Genomic DNA, 26,680 nt, shown 5'->3' on the forward strand with positions numbered 1-26,680 from the left:
TTAGTAGTATTATACGGAAACAGATCGAACAATATAACAACGAAGTAAGAGTTGGTAATCTTGGCACCGTACTTCAAGTAGGAGATGGCATTGCTTGTATTCATGGTCTTGATGAAGTAATGGCAGGGGAATTAGTGGAATTTGGAGATGGTAGAGTAGGCATTGCCCTAAATTTGGGATCGGATAATGTTGGAGCTGTATTAATGGGCGATGGCTTGATGATACAAGAAGGTAGTTCCGTGAGAGCAACAGGAAAAATTGCTCAGATACCAGTAAGTGATGCGTATTTGGGTCGTGTTGTAAATGCTCTAGCCCAACCCATTGATGGTAAGGGTAAAATTTCAGCTTCCGAATTTCGACTGATTGAATCTCCCGCTCCAGGTATTATATCAAGACGTTCCGTATATGAACCCCTTCAAACGGGGCTTATTGCTATTGATTCTATGATTCCTATAGGGCGTGGTCAGCGAGAATTAATTATTGGGGACAGACAGACCGGCAAGACAGCAATAGCTACAGATACTATTCCTAATCAAAAGAGTCAAAATGTAATCTGTGTCTATGTAGCAATTGGTCAAAGAGCTTCTTCCGTGGCTCAGGTAGTTAATACATTCCGAGAACGTGGCGCAATGGCATATACCATTGTGGTAGCGGAAACTGCGGATTCTCCCGCTACATTACAATATCTCGCCCCTTATACAGGAGCAACTTTGGCTGAATACTTCATGTATAAAAAACAACACACATCAATCATTTATGATGATCTCTCCAAACAGGCACAAGCTTATTGACAAATGTCTCTTCTATTAAGAAGACCACCTGGCCGAGAAGCTTATCCGGGAGATGTTTTCTATTTGCATTCCCGTCTCTTGGAAAGAGCAGCTAAATTAAGTTCCCAGTTAGGTGAGGGGAGTGTTACTGCTCTACCAATAGTTGAGACTCAAGCTGGAGATGTTTCAGCTTATATTCCCACTAATGCAATTTCCATTACCGATGGACAAATATTTTCATCGGCCGATCTATTCAATGCCGGGATCCGACCTGCTATTAATGTGGGTATTTCCGTCTCTAGAGTAGGATCTGCGGCTCAGATAAAAGCTATGAAAAAGGTAGCTGGAAAGTTGAAATTAGAGTTAGCTCAATTTGCAGAGTTGGAAGCTTTTGCACAGTTTTCTTCCGATCTTGATAAAGCTACTCAAGATCAATTGGCGAGGGGTCAACGATTACGTGAGTTGCTCAAACAATCTCAGTCGGCTCCTTTGACTGTAGAAGAACAAATAGCTACTATTTATACCGGAACAAACGGATACCTGGATATATTCGAAATAGCACAGGTGAGAAAATTTCTCCTTGTGGGGGGAAGGAACAGCTTCCTTCCCCATGCGCCATACCACACCGACATTATCTTGTTTGGACCCCGACGCTTAGCTGACGCTTAGCCGGGATCGGCCCCCGGAGGGCATAGAATGGATCCTTTGTCTCTTCGAGTTCAAGAAAGAAAGGCTCGATAAGCTGATCCTTACGGAGCCGGCCCCCGGAGGGTATAGAATGGATCCTTTGTCTCTTCGAGTTCAAGAAAGAAATGTTAGGGTCCCCTCCTATCCCCCCCTATGCCCCCCCTTTCCTCAGTTATAAGGCTTGATAGATCCTTACGGAGCCGGCTACACTCCATTCTTTTGAACTTCACCATCATGCTCTTCAAAACTGCTGCTCTCATAGTCCTCAGAATTAGGACTAAGTGGACATCATGACACTCCGTTCTTTTGAACTTCACCATCATGCTCTTCATCTTTGTGGCTTTCATAGTCCTTAGAAGTAGGACTAAGTGGAATCTGTGACTCTTTATTTATTTGAAATTCTCCATCCCCTCTTTCATCAGTGCTGCTCTCATAGTCCTTAGAATCAGGACTAAGTGGAAGAATTGACTTTCTATCCATAGTGGAAGAATTCCCGCTATATTCATCAATATGAATAGAGTTATTACGTGATGAAGATGTTGATGGTGTATAAATCGAAACTTCACTATCAGAACAATCCATCCCTTTCAAATAGAAGATGTTGAATGATAAAAATGGAGAGTCTCCTAAAGATATTATATAGCTTAAAGAATGAAATTTTCCCTCCAAAAAGTTTTGCGAAAATATTTCCCTCCAAAAATTTTTGCGTAAATATTTCCCTCCAAAAAGTCTGTTAAATTTATTTACCTTCATTATTTTGTTGTACAATTTATTGAAAAATGTAAACTAAATTTTTTTATGAAATAAATCATTAAAATTAAAATTGTAAACTACAACTTCTACAGTAATTATTTTAATAGTTAAAGTATATAATATTTACTAAACAATTGAATTTTTATTTTTTATTAAATTTTTATAATATATTCTAAAACAAATTATCCCACATTCAACCCGTTGTAAAACAATTCTACAATATTCGCTTTATAATATTTTAAAACAAATTATCCCACATTAACCGTACAGTAAAACATCTCCGTAATTTCACTTATATATTAAAATTTCATTATCACTATTAATCACATCACATTCAGGCTTTCTGAAAATCGTTGAAAGACTTGTGAATTTGTGGAGCAGCTACATCGCTATCAACAACATATTCAATGAAGAATTCTCGCAATTGAAAGGTAAGTTAAATTTTTTTCCTTGAAATTTTTTATATTAAATTAGTTTAATGAAAAAGTTTGTTTGTTTGTTTTTTTTTTTTTTTTTTTTTAAAATTAATAATTTTTCTGAGCCAAAATAACAATTACATCCATCGTGAGCATGGTGGGCCCGATCAAACTCAATCGCCCAAAACCCGTGGGTGGACTGTCGTGGTGTCTCGGGGTGGGCGGGGAGGTCGGGCGAGCAGGCGGGGTGTGAGGGCATGGGGGGGCGGTAGGGGGTGTGGGGGGGCCCAGCGGCTCGCCCGCCTGTCATGGGGTTGGGCGATTCTCAGAATCGCCCAATCCCCACGGCGGGCAGGTGAGCTGCCAGGGTGGGCGCCACAGCCCGACTCGCCCCCTACCTCCAAGCCCCCTCTCGACACCCTCACTCCCTTCACCCACACCCCGTGCCCTTGCCCCCATAACCCCCTCAATGCCACCCTCATCCCTTACCACCAAAACCCCAGAGCCCTCACCCCCCCGGCCCCGTCTCGCGCCCATCCCTCCCTCACGCCCCTCTCTCACCTCCCCGCACCCCACTGGGCGCCCTCACCCCTCCCGCGCCCATCCTTCCCTCATCCCCCTCTCTCACTTTCACGCACCCCCCGGATGCTCTCCCCTCCCTCAGCCCCACCGGCGCCCTACCAAACCGAACCCCCCGCCCGCTCGAGCGCCTCACCCCAACCCCCGGCCCGCGCCCTCCCTCTCCCCGGGTGCCCTACCTATCCTCCCCGGGCGCCCCTCCCTCCTCCCGGCCTATCCCTACCCTCCCTCCTCCCCGCCCGACCGCGCCCCGCCTCACCCTACCCCCCATCCCACCCTACCCCACCTTCCCCCGGGGCGCCACCCCATCCCTCGCCCTACCCTTTCCCCTCGGGCGCCTGGCACCCCTCCCCACCCCACCTTCCCCCCGGGCGCCTCGCGCCCGTCGCCACCCCACCCCACCTTCCCCCCGGGCGCCTCGCGCCCGTCGCCACCCCACCCTCCCCCCAGGCGACACCCCCTACCCACCCCTTCCTCCCCCGCTCGGGGACGCCCCCCCCTCCCCCCACTTCCTCCCCCAACCACTGCCCCCCACCCCACCTACCCCCACCATACCCGCCCCACCCTCGCCCCCCCCGGGCGCCACCCCACCCTTCCCCCCCTTCCTCCACCGGTCACCGCCCCCCGCCCCACCTCCCGCCGCCCTACCCTCCCTCACCTTCCCCACGGGCGCGGCCGCCCCACCCTCCCCTCCCCGAGCGCCGCCCCCCGCCCCTCCTACCCCCGCCCGGGCACGCCCCACCCCACCCTACCCCCCGTCGTTCGCCAAGCTCCGCCCCTCTCCCCTTCCCCCAGGTGAGCCTTGCCCCACCCTCCCTCGGCCCTACCACTCGGGCCACCCGCGGCCCCGCCCGATAGGTGGCAGGGCAATTCCGGGAATCGCCCTGCCGCCTGCCGGGCATGGGCACAGGCCGCCCGGGTGGCGCGGCCGAGGCAGGCGCCACCAGGGCAGCCCGTGCCCCCGCTCGGGTGGCAGGGCCAAGGCAGGGGCCACCCGGGCAACATGCGCCCCCGCCCGGTAGGGGGTAGGGTGATTTCGGGAATCACCCTACCGCTTGCCAGGCGGGAGCGCAGGCCACCCGGGTGGCGCCTGCCTCGGCCCCACCAGACGAGCGGCCCGCGCCTACTCCCGACAAACAGCAGGGCGATTTCAGGAATCTCCCCGCCGCTTGTTGGGCGTGGGCGCGGGCCTCCCGGGTGGTGTCAGCCCCGGCCACGCCACCCGGGCGACCCGCGCCTGCGCCCAGCAGGCAGCGAGGCGATTCCTGGAATTGCCCTGCCATTTATCGGGCAGGGGCACAAGCCGCCCGGGTGGCGAGGCTGAGGGAGGGTGGGGCGGGGCGCACCCGGGGGAGGGGGAGAGGGGCTGGCGGCGGCGAATGGCGGGGGGAGGGTGGGGCAGGACGCGCCCGGGAAGGGGGAGGTGGGGCGGGGGGCGCCTGGGGGAGGGAGGGTGGGGCGACGCCCAGGGCGAAGGTGGGGGAGGGTGGGGCGGAGCGCACCTGGGTGGGGGGAGGTTGGGCGAGGGGCGGCGCCGGGGGAGGAAGGGGGGGAGGAAGGGGGGGAGGGTGGGGCCGCGCCCGGGGGTGGGAGGGTGGGGCGCGGCGCGGCCGGGTGGGGGGAGGCGGGGAAGGGGGGGGATGGTGGGGCGGCGCCTAGGGAGGGGAAGGGTGGGGCGGGGCGCGCCCAGGGGGAGAGGAAGGGTGGGTTGGGGCGCGGGCGCGGGCCGCCCGGGTGGCGGGGCCTAGGGAGGGTGGGGTGGGGCATGCCCGGGGGATGGGGAGAGGGGCTTGGGGCGGCGAACGGCGTGGGTAAGGGTGGGGTAGGACACGCCCGAGTAGGGGGAGGTGGGGCAGGGGGCTCCCGAGCAGGGGAGGGTGGGGCGATGCCCGGGGGAGGGTCGGGTGGGGTGTGGCATCGGGGGGAGGAAGGGGAGCGACAGAGGGGCCGCGCCCGAGGAGGGGAGGGTGGGGCGGGGCACGCCCCGGGAGGGGGAGGGGGTGGCAGGGTAGGGAGGGAGGGAGGGGCAGCGCCCAAGGGGCGGCAGTGTGGGGTGGGTGGCGCCCAGGGGGCGGGGGGAAGGGTGGAGTGGGGCGCGCCCGGGCGGGGGAGGGAGGGTGGCCCATAGCGCCCGGGGGAGGGTTAGGGCACGAGCAGTGAGAAGGTTAGGGCGCGAGGGAGGTGGGGTGTGGGGTGCCCGGGGTGGGTTGGGATGGGGTGCCCGGGCCAGGGGTTGGGAGGGCGTGTCTAGGGTGTTGGTGGGGATTGGGGCACAAGCTGCGGTCGGGCCCCCAGGCGAGGGGTTGGGAGGGCGCGCCCCGGGGGGTGGGGGGGGGCGCAGAGGGTTGGGGCATGAAGTAGGGGGGTAGGGCGGCCGTCGGTGGGGGGATTAGGTGCCCCGGGGAGGGCGCCCTGGAGGGGGGCGTAGGTGGGTGAGTGGAGTGTGGCAAGCACCCGGGGGGGTTGGGTGAAGAGGGGGGCGATGCTGGGTGGGTGGGTGGCTGGGTGGGGAGTGCGCCCGGGGGGTGGGGGCAGAGGGGCAGGCGCCCGTTCGTGGGCAGGCAGCGACACTGGGGGGGGAGGGAGGAGCGCCGGTGGGTTCGTTGGAGGAGACGGGTGGCGGGTGTGCCAGGGGCGAGCGGATGGAGTAGGGCGTCGGTGGGTGCGATGGAGCGCCATTACATATATGTTTTTTGTACTTATTAAAAAAATAGACATTTCATATAATATCTATTTATATATATATATATATATATATATATAGAGAGAGATATATATATATATATAGATATATATATATATATAGTTAATTTTAGAATGTTTTATTCATGATTTACTTTTTTTACACTAGAATGTTAATGCATGGCTTTTTAGAATGTGAGGGGCGGTGGGTGAGGCGATTGTTCTCATACAAATAAAAAATTTATTATATATTTTCGTTGTTAATTTAAGTTAATATGTTTTTATTGTTTACTGATTTATGTGTTTCTATTTTTCAGGAAAATGGCATCAAAGAAAATTTCAGTGAATCTTTCTGGACCAAAGACTCTTAAAGGTGCATCTTCAAGAAACATTGGTGAACGAACTCCACCTGAGCTCATGACTACAAATCTTTCAAGTGCCTCAAGTGATAAGAAGATGATTTCAGACTGGAAGAATTCGCAAGAGGTGAAATTTCCATCAAGAATCTGGTATGTGAAAGAAAGAGAAAGCACAAATGTGAATATATATCTATATATTGATATACCGAATGATAATGGAATTTTTGAGGTGATAGGAAGAGTCATAGATATGTGTTCGGTATCGGACACTGAATTTGTTTACATACTTACAAAAGCTCCCAAGTCACATGAAAGGATTAAATACCGACTATCATATTCATTGTATGACACGAGAGAGGTATCTACAAAGTTGTGTAAACAAATCATAAATGAGATGACACAAAACATCGTAAGTATTTTTATTTATATTTGTATTTTACGTTCATGAAAGTGTCTCGCTATTTTTTTTAACTTTGTTTTTTATTGACATATGATATTTTGTTTGGCAGAATTTTGTTGAAATTTGTTCAATTAGGTTTGGAGGCATTCATTTCTTAGAGCATGATATCATGAAAGTTTTCAGCAGCTTTAACTCAGTGTCAGAAAAAGATATGGAAAATAAGCAAAATGTAGTAATTGATGATGCTACAAAACTACATCCAAAGAATCAGAAAAAAAGGCCTCTGGTGGATAAATCTAGCAAGGGTAAACAAGTTACTTTTGAGAATGATGAAGTTGAAATTAACAGTGAAGCATATGTTGCCATTACTAAAGATGACATTGGAACTGAGAAGAAACATAAAAAACTAAAAGTAACAATGCCCAAGAATAAATCTGTAGGGAATATTATGACCAAGAAAACTAAAGTTGAAGATTATGAAGCAGTCATTACCAGCAGTCAAGAACCTAGTGAAACTTCAAAAGAAAGTAGAGAAATCATTACACCAGGAGCTGATTTAGAGGATGGAACTATCAAAACAAAACAAAATGCTATTCGAGAGAATTTGACAAAGAGAAATTTAATTGATGGTGGTCGCACATTTCAGCTTAATGTCAGGCAAACCTATAAAGCAAGTGAAGGACAATGTCAATATCAAGTTAGAAAGCCACATCATCTGCATGTTCACAACTTGAAGACATTGATGAGGTACAATCCATATACTCATGTGGTTAGTTATGTGCTTCTTGTTGATCCACTTCAAGTTCCCAACAAAGAAGCATTTGATAAGTTAAAATGTTTTGAATACAATTATTATGTGCTTGGGGGGAACCATTCTGTAGAAGCTCAAAGACAATTGATGGAGGAATATCTTAATAACCTACGTTTTGAAACAATGAAATGTATCATTTACGCTGGTTTATCAGATACAGAAGCAAAGTTAGTGGCATGGGATCATAATTTAGATAATGAATACAGGATGTCTATGACTTTCATCCAAAGGGTTAGATTTATTCATAGTGAATTTGAAGAAAAATGTGGTGGGGATAAGATAAATGTTACTGCAGATTTTCGAAAGGAATGTTGTATGGAAATAGGATATCAAATTGAAGAGAAAACCAATTCAAAAGGTGGAAAAGGCAACAAAATAGTGATTTATTCAGAGGTGTTGATAACATTTTCCAATTGGAATTTAGAACTGGAGATGTTTGGTAGTTGATTGATGAGATTTTTAGCATGTGGGAAGACATTACCATTAAAAACTAGAAGGTCAAAAAGTCTAAGCCATTGATATGTGGCAGCAGTAAATTAGCTCCTGAAATGAAGCAGCTTCCAAACGATATGACTATCACACCTTGGAGGGCAATGCAAGGAGTGAAAAATGAAAAAATTGTCAAAGCAATATTATCTCGTGTGAGGTCAGGGGAATTATCATTGGAGGAAATGTCTGAAGAATTTCAAAAGTAAGTTTGTTGAATTATTTTTATTTATTTCTAGATTATAATTATATTTTAAATAAAACATGTTGTTCTTGGTAGTATTTGTTATACATATCATTATATTAACTTTTTGTTACTTTATCTATGCAGTCGCAAATTTTATATGAAAATTCAAGAACAAATGGTTAGATTGTTGAATGAAGATAGTTGGGATGATGTTGTATGCAACTATCTAGATTCAAGTTGTACATCAACATTAAAAGCATTTTATCTTGCATTTAAAAAGGTATCTTGATTTATACATTCATTTTTATTCACCTATGTACACTTTTTAATTTATAACTTACATATATATTTGTTTATTTTATAAAAGATGAGGAAGGATGATAATGGAGTGCCAGATAGTTTCAAAACCTTTATTGAAAAAAAAGACCGAGAGACTGAGGAAGCAATGTATTAAGAATCTTCAACTTGATCCAACTCTTAATCATTTCATTTGGAATGGGCTAGACACTATTCAATATCGATTAATACAAGGCGACTGTGAAGACATTGCTAAACTCATACCTAAAAGGGATTATGCCCTAGTCATTGTAGATATCCCCATGGTTTCAATATTCCAAACATTGACTATGATAGTGACCCTTATACTTATCAAGCTCTTAGTAAAGTGGTTGCGGGATTTGTAGAAGTCACGTCATCACCATTATGGAGATTTGTGACATTTCATTTAGACACACAATTGGAAATGATATTGTCAAGCTTCAAGGGGAAAACAAATTCAAGGATGCAGCTTACATGGTAAGACGTTTAAAATGTATATTTGATTAATGTTGAAAAAATTATTTATGTACAAGTTAATTGAACTTTTACTATTTCATGTTACAGGAAAAAGTCAAATCTTCTTAACAATGAAGATCAACAATTTATAAATGATTGTGAGTTCATTCATATTGATAGTTGGGCAAAAGATGATAGTCATATGTCTATGATTTTTAATCGGGTAGACGGAAAGAGTCATAGCCAAATACTAACTTATGATGTTGTTGTAAGAAAACTAACATATGAGGAGAAAGAAGCAAAAGGAGAGATAGTTAACATTTATCAAAAACCACAATTATTGATTAACTATCTTATAGACATTTGTTCAAATGAAGGAGATTGGGTTCTGGATTTATTTTCTGGCTCAGGTAAGTTTTATTATATGGAATTGAATTTCAATATGTTATTTTTTAATTAATATGGCATTGTACTAATTTAGTTCATTATTTTTTTTGTGCTTGATAATTAGGTACAACACTAGCATGTTGCCTTCAAAAAGGAAGAAATTGCATTGCAATTGAAAAAGATCCAGTACAGTGCAATTTCATTCAACAAAGAATTAATGCTCTTCAATTTCTTCCAAATGCAATGCAAGAAATTGGGTTGAAGAAAGGGGACTTTAGTGAATCACGGTGGCAAAAAAGGCAAAGGAACCCCAACCACCATTACATGGAATGTTTGTAAAGACATACATTGGGAGATTCGCAGACATCAAAGATCCATTAGAAGAGGAAAATGAGCAAAAGGAAACAAAAAATATTGTGGAAGAAGGCAATGATGAAAATCTAGAGGACGAAGAGTTTGGATTACGTGACATTGTTGATTAAATTTAAGTTATGCTTGTAAATCAAGCTTTGCAATGTTTTGACTTTGATATTTTATGAGAAGAATAAACACTCAATTAGGGTTGTTATACATTCAATATTTGTAATATGTGATTTTCACATTGAATTTTAAGTTAATCATTATTTTTTGAAAAAAAAAGTGATTATTGTTATTTTTTTGACATGAAATTCATAAAAAAAAAACTATTATTTAACCATTTTTAGTTAAAATTATCGTATAAAAATTGTGATTTTGACATGTCAATTCTAGCAAAAAATTATCAAAACATGTAGTTTTTTAGTTATATTTATGTTTAAAATGGTTATTTTTATGTCTATTGTTAAAAAATATTGTTTTTTAGAAACAATTATTTCATGTGGATTGAAAAATTAATTAAGGATGTATAGATATGTACAATATCGAAAATTCTAAATATCGACCTTCTAATTTAAAAATGCAAAACAATAAAAACCTCACTAAAAATAAAATAAAATTAAAATAAAAAACAAGAAAATGTGAAGAAAATGACCACTTCAAAAATGATCAAATTTACAAAATAATTATTTACATTTTATACATTAGAAAATTTAAAGCCAAAAAACTGGTCTTTTAAAAAAAGGGTGTGATGCAGAATACTCACTTTTTTAAATCAGCATGAAAATCACTACCATTATAAAACGTAATGTACATAAAAAAAATTAAAGTGCCAAAAACTATGCTGTAAAAAAAACATGTGCATTCTACATCACTCCTTTTCAAAATCAGGTCACTTTTTTGTTATCTCTACGAAACAGGTAACAGTATCAGTTCCCATTTCAAAGTTTACATAGATGTAATTTATCTTGAAGTCAAATTCACTAATCATGGCTAACTACCTGGCCCATCGAGCGTTGAGATTTGGTTGGTCAAACAAATACCTCAACCCAATGTGATCCCTCATCAGTACAAAACTCCTGCCAAGAAGATAGTGCCTCACATCTTATATGCATGTATGATCATTGCTAACTCAAGATCATGTGTCTGGTAGTTTTGTTTGTGGTCATTTAGTTTTTGTGACTCATAGCATACCACCTCTCCATCCTACATAAGGACTCCACCAAGTCCTCTCATGCAAGTGTCTATACATACTACAAACTCCTTGTTCGGATCTGCAACCTTTAACAATGGTGCACGTGTCAACAACTGCTTAAGTTGCTCAAAACTAACCTCACACTCCTTTGTCCATTCAAACTTCTTACCTTTCCTCTACAATGATTTCGTAGGATAACTAATTTGTGAGAAGTTCCCGATGAACCTCCTATAATAACTTGCAAATCCCATGAAAAATCTCACCTCATCCACATTTCTAGGAGCTACCCATTCCATAATGGCCCTTATCATTTCTAGATCTACTGCAATGCCCTCCTTGGAGACAACATGCTCCAAGTAATATACCTCAGTCTGAAAGAAACTAAACTTGCTAATCTTAGCATACAACTGATGCTCTCTCAACAATCTCAACACGTCTACTACATGCTCGACATGCTCTTCCTCATTTTTAGAATATAGCAATATGTCATCAATGAACACAATAACAAACTTATCCAAGTATGGAAACAACAAAAAATTCATCAAAAACATATATGTAGCTGCAGCATTAGTCAAACCGAATGGAACTACAACAAACTCATAATGTCCATACCTGGTCCGAAAAGTTGTGTTGTAAATTTCCTCCTATTTGATGTGTATCTGGTGATATCTAGATCTCAAATAAATCTCAAAGAACACAGCTGCTTCCTTCAGCTGATCAAACAAATCATCAATCCTCAGTAATGCATACCTATTCTTGATGGCCACCTTGTTCAAATTCCTATAATCAATGCATAATCTGAGAGTACCATCTTTCCTATTTACAAACAATATCGACACGCCCCATGGTGATACGCTTGGCCTAATGTATCCCTTGTCCAACATTTCCTTCAACTACAACTTCAACTCTACCAACTCAAGTGTGATGATCCTTAAGGTGATTTTGATGCTGGAGCCACCCCTCACACTAACTCAATAGAAAAGTCTACTTCCTTGTGAGGTAGAAACTTTGAAATCTCTTTAGGGAATACATCCTGAAACTATTGTATAACTAGGTACCTGCTTAATACATCTACATCCTCAGCTTCCTTACCCTTGTCACGAGAAATATGTACTGCAAATAACACACATCCCTTTATGCGACTACACTTTGCCTACATAGCTATCACCATCCTAACTGATGTGGCTTTCTTCTTTCCCTGTAAGACCCTTGGTTCCCCATTGTCATCAACACACACAATGGCTTTGTCATAAAAATCCACCTTGGTTCTATGAAGATACAACCAATCCATGCCCAACAACATACTGTATGATCCCAATAGTAATACATTCAAATGTGTTGCAGTAGGCATACCATTCAAATCAAATGCACAAGATCATACCCAATGATGAACTCACTTCTTTGTACTTGTAGCTAACTCCACTAATGAAGATTCTGCATGCAATTCCTTAATGAAACCACACTTATCCACCAATTCAGGGCTAACATAAATATAATTAGATCCAGTGTCAATCAAAATATAAATAACTTAATCACAAATCTTACCATCCATCTCAATGATAGATTCATGATGGTCTTCCTGTTTGATATCCAATTCTACATAAATATGAGGAACAGTCTGACCAACATCCCCAACAGTCTGTGCCTCCTACACACTATATATCTTAGGCCTACCACCCTGACTCTATGGAAAATATCTCTTAAGGTGCTCCTTACCGCATGTCCAACACTCCAACTAACCAGTAACCTTACCTCTATGTTGCTGTTGTGACCCATGTCCATGTCTAGCTACATTGAACCACTTTTACAGTGCCACATTTTCTTTCTCATCTGCATTCTGAGGCCTTGATTTTTTCGGCTGCCATTTACGTTTACCTTCATCTTTTTCTTTCCATCCTTGCTGAGATTCATTCTTATGCTTTGACTGTTCATAACAATGCTTCAATTTCTCAATAACTTCCTCAAGTGATTGAGGCTCATCATACTCAATCCAATATCTAAATGCTAATGGAAATTTGCTGACAAATTGTTGAACTTTATCCTTCTCATCTTTAAGATATGGTACGTACCTCAATAGCTCTAGAAACTTAGTAGTGTACTCTTCATGTGTCATTGATCCCATATTTAGGTCATAGAATTCTTTGGCCTTACTGTTGTGGTACCTTTCTGACAAGTACTTCTTCTTGAAAATCCTCTTGAACTCATACCAACTCAAGTCATATGTCCTAATGTATCTAATCTGCTTCACATATTCCCACCAAATGTTTGCTTTACCTCTCAGGCTAAAGATAGCTATTCTGGCCTCATATTATCTGTGTACTCGTGAAACTCAAAGAATTTTTTCAACCAAAATATCCAAGCCTTTGCATATTCCGACTTCTTCACATCTCCATCAAAAGTATGTGGATTTTCTTTCTTAAACTCATATGGAAAGTATCCCCTATCACTCCTCCTGTAAGGATGATAATGATGACAATCATGATTCCTGTCAGAACTAGAACTAGAATAATACATGTATCCATCACCTCTCCTATTCGTAGTAGTCAACAACCTTCCATCTCTAACAATGTCATCTCTATTTGACTAGTAACCACCATGAGACCTATTGCCATATGCCCCATTAGTTATTTCCTCCTATCCATGGTTGATCCAAAGTGGCCCTTGTTGCTGCACTTTTGACAAATTCTGAAAAAGTATTGCATTAGTCTCTGCTTGTTTCTCTTGTGCCTATATGATCATGTCATTACCTACCTTACAACTCCTTATTTCTTCCTTCAAGCTTCTCAAGTGTCTACCAAATCAAAAGAGTTCCCAACACCACGCTTCTCACCTGACACATAGGGGGAGTCTTTATAGTCTACCATCTTGCCAGTGATTTTTGATCTTTCTCCTACAAGGCATACTATGTTAGCTAAACCAAATGACAATAAACCAATGTACCTTAGCAAAATTCGGGGAGAATATATCATCTGCAAGATCATCAAGTCAACGTGATACATTATAAACATAATCATAACATCATATAGACATATAATAGATAAGAAAATAACCATGTAACGATCAGTCTAGCTAGAGTCCAGTCATCAATGCATAACCATATTAACTACGCATACCAAGACCTCATGCATGAAAACAACAACCATACCAATGTACACTGACAATACAAAAGCATAAACAACATCTAATCAATCATACACTTATGATGACATACTTCATAACAACAACATCCTCTTCCACATGTCGACATCACTACAACCATGACTAAAACCATGCATATGCAACAAGCACATAGACCACAAGGATTATTAATCACACGTGCAAATGACATGAATGCATGACCAACACACTTCCCATCTAGATTGAAGGGTGAACCATGATCTGATACCACTCTGTAAAACCCTCCTCCCACATCTACCTAAGTAACCTGCCAATCGGGGTAAACTTGTGACGAGAGGCTACTATGATTGGATTCAACCTCCCATGTGACCGTAAGGAAGTGGAATCTATGGAGACCCAACATACAAACCTTCCACATCAGCTACAAGACTCCTAGGAACCATTCCAACCACTCAAGTAGCTAGCCTTTGGGTCCCACTAAATTTTTTGACCAATTGAACTCTCGACGCTCTCATGCTATAGGGTTGCAAATTTCCAAGAGGCTTTGTATGCTCTCATGACAAGGCATGCCAGCATCCATGGACTATTTTTCTCAATGTTGTGCCAACGTCCTTAGTATTTGAGCCACTTTTTTCAGGCTGAGAGCCCAGGTCACTGCCCAGAATTGAATGACACCTTCAGAATAGTAAGATAACAGGGAAACAATGATGAAAACATAAATACATAAACAAGCCCTTAACCAGACCCTTACTAACCATGACAGGCATTTCGTCAAACATATCACAAATATGTAAGCTATAGGTGTAAACAACATATTTAAGCATATGGATCTCATACTTATATGAGAATCACTAAGAACCATTGTTCCCTCATATCATTTATGTAGGTTTTAACTCCGTACAGAAATTACCTGCATACAAATTCTAAAACACCGAAAATAAACAATAGCGAGAGCATAACACATAAAATACATATACATAGAGATTTTCCCCTGGATCCCAAAACTGGGAATACCAACTTCATTTTTCATTATGTTCCTTTCAATGTTACAATACATATTTATACATGCTGAGGCATCCAATACCATGGACCAAAAACCATCGCGTCCAAAACCATGTGCAAAAATCATGCACAAAACCATAGGTAGGTCCACCCAACCTAACATAGGGTCCAAAACCAAAATTTTCCGGGGCGCTTCCCCAGACTCCATAGAGTGGGGTTACCTGTACCCCTCAAACCCCCTGTGACTCCCCCTGATATGCAATCAACGCAATGAAGGGGGGGCTCTCCCCCCTTTTAACCATCCAGTTAACTACGTGGGCTAGTCGTGGAAAGAATATAACACAACCCAACATTCTCCCACTTGTTGTTTTCTTTCCACAGGGGGCCACATGAGAGCTTAGTCATTTATCCAGCCTTGAAATGCCCATTGTTTCTATACACCAAGATAACTTCTCAGATCTCAAAGATTTTGTCAATGCATCTATAGTATTCTTCAAAGTGTCCACCTTTACCAGCAACACCTTTTTGTCTTCTATCATATCCCTCACAAAGTGATACTGAACATCAATGTTCTTTGTCTTTGAATGATATGCAGGGTTCTTTGCCAAGAAAATTGCACTTTGGCTATCACAGTCTATCCTTATAGCTCCTTGTACTAACCCCATACTTGAACGCAATCTCTGCAACCAAACTGCTTCCTTGCTTGAATGAGTGGCTGCCATGTATTCTGCCTCTGTAGTTGATAGTGCCACTACAGATTATTTCTTACTCATCCAACTGACTACACCTCCAAATAGGTTAAACACATACCCATTTGTAGATCTTCTCTGATCCAGATCTCCAGCCCAGTCCGCATCAACAAAGCCATGGATATCTAACACTTTGTCCAATCTTGGTTTTCATTGGTAGCACAAACCATAATCACTAGTGCCATGCAAATACCTAAAATCCCGCTTTACTGTTGTCCAGTGCTCCTTCCCTGGTTTTGACATAAACCTACTCAATACTCCCACTGCATGTGCAATGTCTAGACTAGTATAGACCATTGCATACATCAGGCTACCGACTGCACTTGCATATGGAACACGGGACATGTCCTCTTCCTCTTCTTGTGTCTTGGGACACTGTTCAGCAGATAACTTTACACTACAGGAATAAGAACCTTCACCATTTTACTATTCTGCATATTAAACCTCTGTAATATTGTCTTGAAATACTTGCTCTGGTTTAACCAGAGCTTCCTATTTGTCTGATCTCTTTTAATTTCCATGCCCAAAATATAGTTTTCAGCACCAAGATCTTTCATGTCGAATTTGGAGGACAAATGGCTCTTCAAATCCTGGATAGTTTCTTTGTCATTTGCAACCATCAACATATCATCCACATACAAGATCAGATAAATAACACAGTCACCAATTAATTTAAAATACACACAGTGATCTGCTTTGCTTCTAGTGAAGCCAAGTCCCCGTATAAATGTATCAAATTTCTGATACCACATTCTTGGTGACTGTTTTAACCCATACAGAGACTTCTTTAACTTGCATACCAGTTCTTTCTTATCATTCACCGCAAAGCCTTCACGTTGCTTCATGTAGATCTCCTCTACCAAATCCCCGTGAAGAAATGTTGTATTCACATCCATCTGTTCTACCTCAAAATCAAAAGCAGCAGTGACAGATAAAAGTAATCTAATAGAAGCTACCTTGTCAACGGGAGAAAAATATCACTAAAATCAATTCCCAACACCTGGGAATAACCTTTTGCTACCAACCAAGCTTTGTATTTATCCACCTTTCCTTCTAAATTTGTCTTCTTCATGAACACCCATTTGCTGCCAATGGGATTCCTTCTAACCGTCAACTCCACCGGATCCCAAGCCTCATTTTTGTGCAAAGATGCCATTTAATCGACCATGGCCTCTTTCTAGAGTTTTCCATCTCTAAATCTATTGCTTCCTTCACAATTCTGGGATCATCATCAGTAATAGATAAAGCAAAATTTGAATAGAAAACAGATGGACTATACCTTTTTGGCTATCTTCTTTCTCGAACTAATCTTCTCACACTCGGAGTTTGTGGCTCTTTATATTCTAATTCCTCCTCTTCTGTAGAGTTTGATTCTTCCTCCTTTAGCTCAAAGTCTATCTTCTCATGTTCCTTTGGTTGGACTTCATGTTTAATAACATCTTTTACCTCTCTGAACACCACATCTTGGCTATACACAACCTTCCTTGTTACTGGGTTCCAAAGCTTATAACCCTTTAAACCATCCTTATATCCAATAAAGATGCGCTTTCCATATTTACTATCCAACTTGGTTTTTTTCTCCTTTGGAACATGTACATATGTATCACATTCAAATACCCTCAGATGTGAAAGAGAGGGTTTCTTACCAATCTATACCTCTTGTGGAGTCTTATCCTCCAACGTTGATGAAGGTGATCTGTTGACCAGGTAACATGCTGTCTCCACCGCCTCTGACCAGAATTCCTATCCTAATCTGGCACCACTGAGAATGCTTCTTGCCCTTTCCATCAATGTCTTGTTCATTCTTTCTGCAACTCCATTTTTTTGAAGTGTATATGGAGTAGTATTCTATCATGCTATACCACACTTCTTACATAATTCTTCAAATTCCTTACTGCATAACTCTCCACCATTATTTATCCTCAGCACCTTTATCTTCTTCTCTATCTGGTTTTCCACCAGAGCCTTGAATTCTTTAAACATGTCAAAGACTTCAAATTTCTTCTTAAGGAAATATATCCACGTATTCCTTGAGATGTCATGTATAAATGATACATAGTACACAAACTTACCCTGTGATGGAACCTTCACAGGTCCAAACACATCACTATGCACAAGCTCTAATATATGTTTCGCCCTCTTACCACTAGAGGGGAAACTCACCCGATTCTTCTTCCCATATACACAATTTTCACAGAAATCAAAATCCAAAGAGCTATTACTCATACCTTCTACCATACCTTTACCATGAAGTATTTGAAGGCCCTTCTCTCCAATATGTCCAAGCCTTTGATGCCATAGCATGGTATTCTCTCCAGAGACCACTAGATTTCCTGCTCCACTCTCAGGAACCACAGAACTGTTGAACCCATCAACAACCGTGCTACCTTGCAGCTTGTACAAAGTTCCAATCCGAACTCCCCACATCAATACCAGTGCTCCCTGAAACATCTTGTAGGTATCCTTCTCGAAGACTGTTTTTGCACTTGCATCATCCAACTTGCTTATAGAAATCAGATTTCTGGCCAATGCAGGAATATGCAGAACACCCGGAAGTGTTCTAACCCTTCCACCTTGCAACTTAAACTTTACTTTTCCGTGACCAACGATTCTAGCCTTCCTATCATCCCCTAAGAAGACATCACCACCATTGTATTTCTCATACTCGCAGAACCACTCTCTATGGGGAGTGAAGTGAAAGGATGCACCTGAGTCAATCAACCATGCCTCATGATCTACATGTGTACTTGAAGAAGTCAAGTACACATCCCCACCTTCATCTAAGGTGGTTTTTGCCTTTGCAGAATTAGAATCATCAAATCCATTTCCTTTATCAGGAGCTTTAGATTTACAGTCTCTTTTGTAGTGCCCTTCCTTTTTGCATTTCCAGCACACCACCTTTACAGGTTTTCCTGGAGATTTAGATCTCCCTCTAGATTTAAATCTCTCACTCGATGACTTATTTTTGTTTCTGTTCTAGGACCGTCATCGTACAGACAAGGCATCACCATTCTGGCTCTCCATATTTTTCCATCTCATCTCCTATGTCAGCAAGGATGAGACTATTTCATCAAACTGCAATGTAGTTGCATTGCTACCTATTGCAATAACTAGATTATTGCATGAATCTATAGAGAACACAACAAATTGATGCACTTATCTTCATCTGCAATTTTAATATCAATAGATGCTAACTGACTTACTACAGTATTAAATGTGTTTAGATGCTCTGTCACCGAGTCTCCATCTTTCATTCTCAGGTTATACATCATTTTCCATGGGAACAGTTTATTCACCAGAGACTTAGATTGGTACAAAGTCCCTAACTTGTCCCACAAATCCTTTGCCATAGCTTCCCCTGATACATTCAACAATACTGAATCTAAGACCCATAATCGTATTGTGCTCTTTGCCTTTCGATCCAACTTCTTCCATTCTTCATCAGACACTCCCGTTGGTTTAGTACTTGGATCTACCGCGATCCACTGATCTTTATCCACCAACAGATCCTCCATCTTGAGTTTCCACAATTCAAAACTCTGACCATTAAATTTCTCGATCTCTATCTCTCCACTGCTCACCATCTTCTTTCACCATGATAATCGATCTCACATATCTCCCACTAAACAGGGTCTACTACAGGCCCGAGTGAAACCCCTCAGCAACAAAAGCGTCCCCTTGAAGCCAAAACATCTCTGATACCAAATGTATGTTTTAACCCCGTACAGAAATTACCTGCATATGAATTTTAAAACATACAAAATAAACAATAGTGAGAGCATAACACATAAAACACATATACACAGAGATTTTCCCCTGGATCCCAAAACCAGGACTACTAGCTTGATTTTTCATTATGTTCCTTTCAATGTTATAATACATATTTATACATGCCAAAGCATCCAATACCATGGACCGAAAACCATTGTGTCCAAAACCATGGACCAAAAAGCATTGCATCCAAAACCATGTGCGAAAATCATGCACAAAACCATAGAGTGGGGTTACTTGCACCCCTCAAACCCCCTGTGACCCCCCCCGCTACGCAATCGACGCAACGAAAGGGGGCTCCGACCCCCTTTAACTGTCTGGTTAACTACGTGGGCTAGTCGTGGAAAGAATATAACACAACCCAACAATTTGCTACATTATCATCTATTAGGTCATAGATACATTGTCCATTCATTTAAAAGTAAAAACATGATGAGATCCATACAAAGCCAATGTCATAAATCATATAAATAAGCATCATAATAGCAACACAAATACCAATGAAATCACAACCATATGACCCACATATAAACCAGTATAATACTCATAAAAATACAAGCATAAATAACCTCATATTAATGATGCAAAATCCAAACTCCGGGTGGGACTACCATGTTCCACCCGACCATAGAATGGTTGAGCCAAATATATATTTAACCATTCACCCTCATGCTATATTCCAAGCATGAATGTGGGACTCAAACCAAAATAACTAACTAGGGCATAATGAGGCTAAACCAACTCACCCTCATCAATAGAAACCAGACTTTACCGTAATCCATCCCAAATCATTAGGCCAACACAATGAACATGTAATAAAATGATTTACCATGATCTCCACCCAATCACTAGGCCAAACAAGCATGGATGCCATCAAATTTCTCCACCTACACCATGAGAAATTTACTTGTCTCCTAATCTCTCAGGCTTTATTGCAAGCCACACCAAATAACTAGGCCCTAAATTGAGACCAACTCTCCATCCTTTACCGCATATCCAAACCATGGATTACTAGGCCCAATGGAGAGAAATCCACCTCTTAGATTTACCGTATATACTTCCATTCATCGATAAGGATTCCTAGGCATGCTAAGGCAACAAAATACTAGCTTTAGCCGAAACCCACAATATGGCTCAGGGGTTACTAGGCCAGTGGATTTATAATGATCCACAATCCATTTTAGGGACCACTAGGACATTTTCTCTATCATTCAAATATCCACCCCACTCAGCTTCGAATCCATCCAACAATCCAACTCAGCCAAAAAATGAGAACCCCATCACAACATGGCTATCTGTGAATGGAAAGGCTAGGCTGAAAACATTGTCACACCTAAAAAAATCCATGCCATAACAAAAAAAACCACATGCAATACCATGCATGCCAAATATGGCAAGGAAAATACACATGAAAATCGATACCTATAAAGAATACTGTTGGAGTTGTTTGATCCTACTCTTCCTTTCTTGATCTATGCTTCCTCTTGCCCTTGCCTTTCTTGATCTAATGCTAAAATGCTCCAAGAAAACTCTAAGTGTCCAAGAGTGAGATAGAAAGAGAGAATAACGAGAGAGCTCCAAAATTGAATTGACAAAAGGTTACAAACTAATCCTCACAAGCCTTTTTATCAATTAGGTCTCTATTTTCTTCATTTTCCTCCTCACATGCAACCTGTGACCTTTCACCTTCCTTTTCTCCTAATTTCCATTATTTTCATAAATAATTGTGCCAAAAATTCCATTTTTCCTTTCCAAAGCCCTAGCCATTACCTTTGCCAATTTTCTTAACCATAATAAACCAAATGAACACCAACTAGGATGTCTTGCCCAACATTCAGCTTGGAATAAGTGTCCCATCAATCGTGGTTATTATTTTGTCCTTTATTAACTTTTATTACATGGAATTTTCACCAAGGTTGTTACAGTTTGGCAACATTAGTGGCAATTCGAACATTTCAAAGGAAATGATAATAGAGGGTTGAATGATGAAATTTGGCAAACTATATGAAAAACCCTCAACCTCAAATAAGGTATTTCTTATGAAGCATTTATTTAATATGAAAATGTGAGAGGGTGGATATATTATTGATCATTTAAATGAATTTAACATGGTTATGAGTCAGTTAAGTTCTATAGGGGTAAATTTTGATTATGGAATTAGGGCTTTGTTTTTCAATGCTAATTGCTAGAAAGTTGGAATGATTTAGTTATCGCCATTAGTAACTCTATCTCTATATCTAGTACTTTAAAGTTTGATGATGCCGTTGGTGCTATCCTTAGCGAGGAAATGATATGGAAAATATATGATGAGACATTAGGTAATTCTTTGACTGTAGACTAGGGGAATAAAAATGGAAAGAGCCTAGGACATCGTAGTAATTAAAGAAAAGATAGATCTCATTATAGATCAGGGATAGTGTGCTGAAATGCGGGAAGAAAGGACCCTTGAAGAAAGACTGCAAATCTCAGAAGGGAAAATAAGTAGATACACAACAAGAGAACAATCATGAAGAAATTGTGATAGTTGATTTGTTGCAAGATGCTTTGATTCTTTCATTAGAAAATATTATTGATGCTTGGGTGGTAGATTTAGGGGCCTCAATTCATGCCACACATGATAAGAAATATTTTCATGACTATGTTCAAGGATATTTTGGACAAGTTCATTTCGGTGATGATAAAACCTATAAAATCGTTGGAATGGATAAAGTTTTTATAAAGAAACAAAATGGAAAGCAATGGCTAGTAAAGGAGGTAAGACATCTTCCAGATATGAAGAAAATACTAATTTTAATAGGGTAATTGGGAGGTGAAGGTTTTGTAACCACATTTATAGACAAAACCTGGAAGGTCACTAAAGGAGCCCTAATAATAGAAAAAATAGAAAAGGTTGGTACATTATATTTATGCAATGGTATTTCTAATTTTTTTAATGCTTTAACATCCATATGAGTAGATATAGCAGTGTGGCATCATAGGTTCAAACACATGAGTGAGAAGGGGACGCAAATTCTTCACTCAAGAAATTTGTTACCAGGTTTGAAGCATGTTGATTTGGATTTCTATGAGAATTGTGTTTATGGAAAACATAAGAGAGTCAGATTTGTCAGATTTGGGAAAGAAAAGAAGAGTGAAAATTTAGAGCTTATGCATACAGATGTATGGGAACCTACTTAGGTATCATCTCTCGGTGGCCCTAACTATTATGTTACTTTTATTGATGATGCAAATAGGAAAAACTGGATTTCTTGTATTTCGAATAAATATGATGGATTTGATACTTTCAAAAAATGGAAAGCTTTGGTTGAGAATTAGACAAAAAAAAGTTGAAGTGTCTCAAATCGGACAATGGAGGTAAATATTGCAGCAAAGAGTTTGAGAAGCATTATTCGGAGCATGGAATTTGCAAAGAGAATATGGTTCCGGGAACACCAGAGGAAAATGGTGTGTCATAAAGGATGAACAGAGCAATCATGGAGCATGCAAGGTGCATGAGATTGCATGAAGGATTGCCTTTACAATTTTGGGCAGATATTGTAGATACCGTTGTTTATCTAATAAACATAGGGCTTTCAAGTTCCTTGGATGGTGGTATTCTAGAGGAGGCATGGATAAGTAAAAAGGTAAACTACTCATTTTTAAATAATTTCGGTTGTGAAGCCTTTGTCCACATTAATAAAGAAAATGGAACAATGATTGAGGAAAAATCAAACAAATGTACCTTTATTGGATATGGTGTTAATGATTTTAGTTATCACTTATATGATTATGAAAATCACAAAATCATTAGGAGAAAATATGTCATATTCAATGAAAATTTATTGTATAAGTATCAAATGCAGGGAAATAAATAAGAAAAGGAAAACAAAGAATACACAGTGCTTGATGAGATCAGAGAAAAGGTAAAGGTGCATGAAAATCATAATCATCAGTAGTCGCAACGACAACCACAATGGAAACAGGCACCTCAAACACCTGAAAGTGGCATTAGAAGATCTACCAGGATAATTATACCCCTTGAACGATACTATCCTTCATTATATTATGTATCATTGATTGATTTTGGTGAACCAGAATGTTATGAAGAAGAAATGTAGGTAGAAACCAAGAAGAAGTGGGAGCTATCCATGAAAGAAGAGATGAAGAATTAATGCAAAGATGTTTGGAATTCCTTCTTAATCCTTCCTCTTGTGTGCAATGTGTGTGTTCTTCTTGGTGTTCATGATGTAGTTCATTCTTGTCTACCAATGTGGTCTTTTCCTTTAACTCTAGTTCTATTGTTGTTGGTACCAAGTCTAGGATTGTAGCAATAAATAAACATAGTGTGAACCTACAAGAAGTAATCTAAAGAAAAGTGAGATCAAGAAAATTTGCAACATATAATTTGTAAAAAATAATTATTAGTGAATTTGTTCATGAATTCTTGGATGTTTCTCAACAAAGTCTACATAACAAAACCAGTAATGAAAGAGTAATAGGTTATTGTTATAAATATTAGGGTTGAAAATTATTGCTTTCCAAGTGTGTGTTATTTTTTCCCCTATCTCTATAAGTTCCTTTGTAGGATAGAATTATTCCATTTGGTTCACTTTCTCATGATAAGAGTGGTACACAAAGAAGCAAAATTAAGAACATAAGGTATTGTTTTGTTGGTATTTCCTGCAAGTGGAATTGTGGGTTTGTGCTCTATGTTTTTTAGATATATGACAATTGATTGGGAACTTTTCCTTTCGTTTTTTCGTGCACATGAAATACTGATATGGAGTGTGACCTTCTTTAAAATTTCTTCCAACATGTTGAACGTTGCTAACTAGGTACTTTTATAACTTGTTTTTTCTCCATTGCCCACATATCAATGCCTAGTTTGCTCCATTATTTGGCTTGGGTTGTGGAAATTATCAATGTAGTTAGATGATTGATTCATTTAACCGATTTAATAATATTGTGCATCAAACTTGAAAGATGATTTTAAATTGGGTTGATAATATCTTTATTAATTATTGCTCATAACTGTAGAGAATTATGTGTTATTTGGGAACATCAAACTACATCAATTTCTAGAAGTATAGTCTTCAAAATAATATTGGAGTCGACAAATTAAATAATAAAAAAACCTATATCCTTGATTAATTCAACTATCAATGAATAAATGGAAAAGAATTTCCTTGGCTTGGTGACAAGAATATCAAGGTTCTCTAGATTTGTATTAGGCATATGAGAACCATGGAAAGATACTATAAGATGAGAATGGAGAAAAATCAACTTGGAAAATAATTGAGAAATCAACTTGTACATAACATACCATGTACAAGGGATGGTTAGTTTACACTAATCAAGTATCATTAATCAAGTGTTGAAATTCGTTGCAAATTAAATTAACTTGAAAAATGATCACTTTGGATGTTGGAAGATCAAAACATATTGTATTATATGATTGATACTAATTACTAAAATTATATATAGTAATGAATTTCTTGTTAGGATATTCCGACACATAGGAAATAGTTAAGTATAACTTGGTCTAGTATAGAGTTAGGTAAAGTGTGTTTCTTTACTATGTACATTTTGTAACTTACAATCCGACGGTCACGATATGTAGTGATCCGACTGTTCATTCTCTCCTCGGTATTACCGACACTTGATCTGTGGCTTAACACCCGATTGGTCCATGATCTCTATTTAAAGAGCATGGAGGGTCATTTGTAGGTTAACCTGTTCATGAGAGAAGCTTATGTAAATTTTCATTCTTTTATTAATAAATTGCCTGAAGTGGCTGCGTTGGCTCAAGTCGTGGACTGTTTCCCTCTTTGAGGGTTTTAACCACGTCAAAATACTGGTGTACTGATCTATGATCTGTGTGTGAGCGGTGTCCTTTGGTGTTCTATCTGAGGAACTTACCCTGTAAATTCCTACATGGTATCAGAGCTATTTGGGGGTCGCGTCCGTTGGTGATCCAAATCTGAAGCCGGTAGAACTACATCCGACTGTCATTTCCTAGATCTACAGTTTCTGACTACTTTCAGGCCGAGAGGATTGCTCTATTGTATTGGGAGCATTTGTTCCAGTGAGGAACCCATTTCGTTTCATACGAAAAGGTTTCCGGTAGCCCTAGCTACGTCATTTTTAAGATCTGGAGGTATACAGTGTTTATTTGCAGTTTACAATTATTTTCTCTCTGTTTATTTCGGTTTCGGTTTATTTAGCTTTTTTTATTACCGGATCTATACCTTTCATTTCTGCGTATGCTCTTTGCCCTGCGACTCTGTGTGATCTGGGAAAATCAGAAACAGAAAGGAAGGATTTTTCTCATGCGTATGCTCTTTTCCGCTGCGCCTTAGTGTGATCTCGGAAAATCAGAAACATTGAGGAAAATATTTAGTTTCCAGCTAAAGCTAACTTCGAGCTGCAAGGTTCATTTTTTTTGTATGTCCGTGTTGGGTTTTGTGTTTTTTGTTTTGTAGGGAAAAAGAACTTTCTCAAAGCAAGCACGCAACCTAAAGCTTCAACCCCCCCCCCTCTCTCTCTCAAACTTTTTGTATAGCTCACTTGGTCCAAAGATAATTTATGAGAGTAGAGGTCTTGAGTTCAAGTCTCCTTTTTGTGGGGGTGGATTTTTCATTTCTGCACATTCCCGCACTTCGTTGGCATCTTCATCAAATTTTTTTCAAAAAGCCATAACTTCTTCATCCGGAAGCCCTTTTCAGAACCGTTTTTTTTTAAACAGCCTACTTTTTCGAGATCTTTCCATTGGAACAATTAGTTTCAACATCTATAGCTTTAGTTTCTATTAAAATGGAAAGTCCATGCCAAGTTATTCTTGACAGCACCAACTACTTCCAATGGTGGTCCTACATTGTGGATTTACTTAGAAGTAAAGGTCTTTACAGAATAGCCTCAGGCCAAGAGACCAAACCGAAAGATGAAGATAAGGCAGCTAAATGGGAAAATAGGCAAGACCAAGCACATGGGTTGATAGGGATGTCTAGTTCTCCAGATCTTAGATTCATATTGCAGAACTTGATGCTCCTGATGAAGCAATGAAACAGATTACTGAAGTCTTTGGAATTAAAAATGAACTTAGAGCCCATCAACTTGAAAATGAGTTGCTTACATTGGACCCCAATAATTTTTCTTGCATTGAAGATTTTTTGTCCAAGTTCAAGACCCTTAGACTTCTCTTGGAAGGTGTTAAGGTTAAGAA

The 26,680-nt window shown here is 40.7% G+C and overlaps 1 pseudogene; it reads left to right on the top strand.

Moving 5' to 3' along the window:
• Positions 1 to 5,687: 5,687 nt before the first annotated feature.
• LOC149260586 (hydroxyacylglutathione hydrolase cytoplasmic-like) overlaps positions 5,688 to 26,680 on the top strand; it is a 142,403-nt pseudogene continuing 121,410 nt past the window's right edge.

The sequence above is a fragment of the Pinus tabuliformis genome, chromosome 6 (genome assembly GCF_031772625.1).
Source record: "Pinus tabuliformis cultivar Carrire ecotype Pingquan chromosome 6, CPIR1, whole genome shotgun sequence".
Lineage (NCBI taxonomy): Eukaryota > Viridiplantae > Streptophyta > Pinopsida > Pinales > Pinaceae > Pinus > Pinus tabuliformis.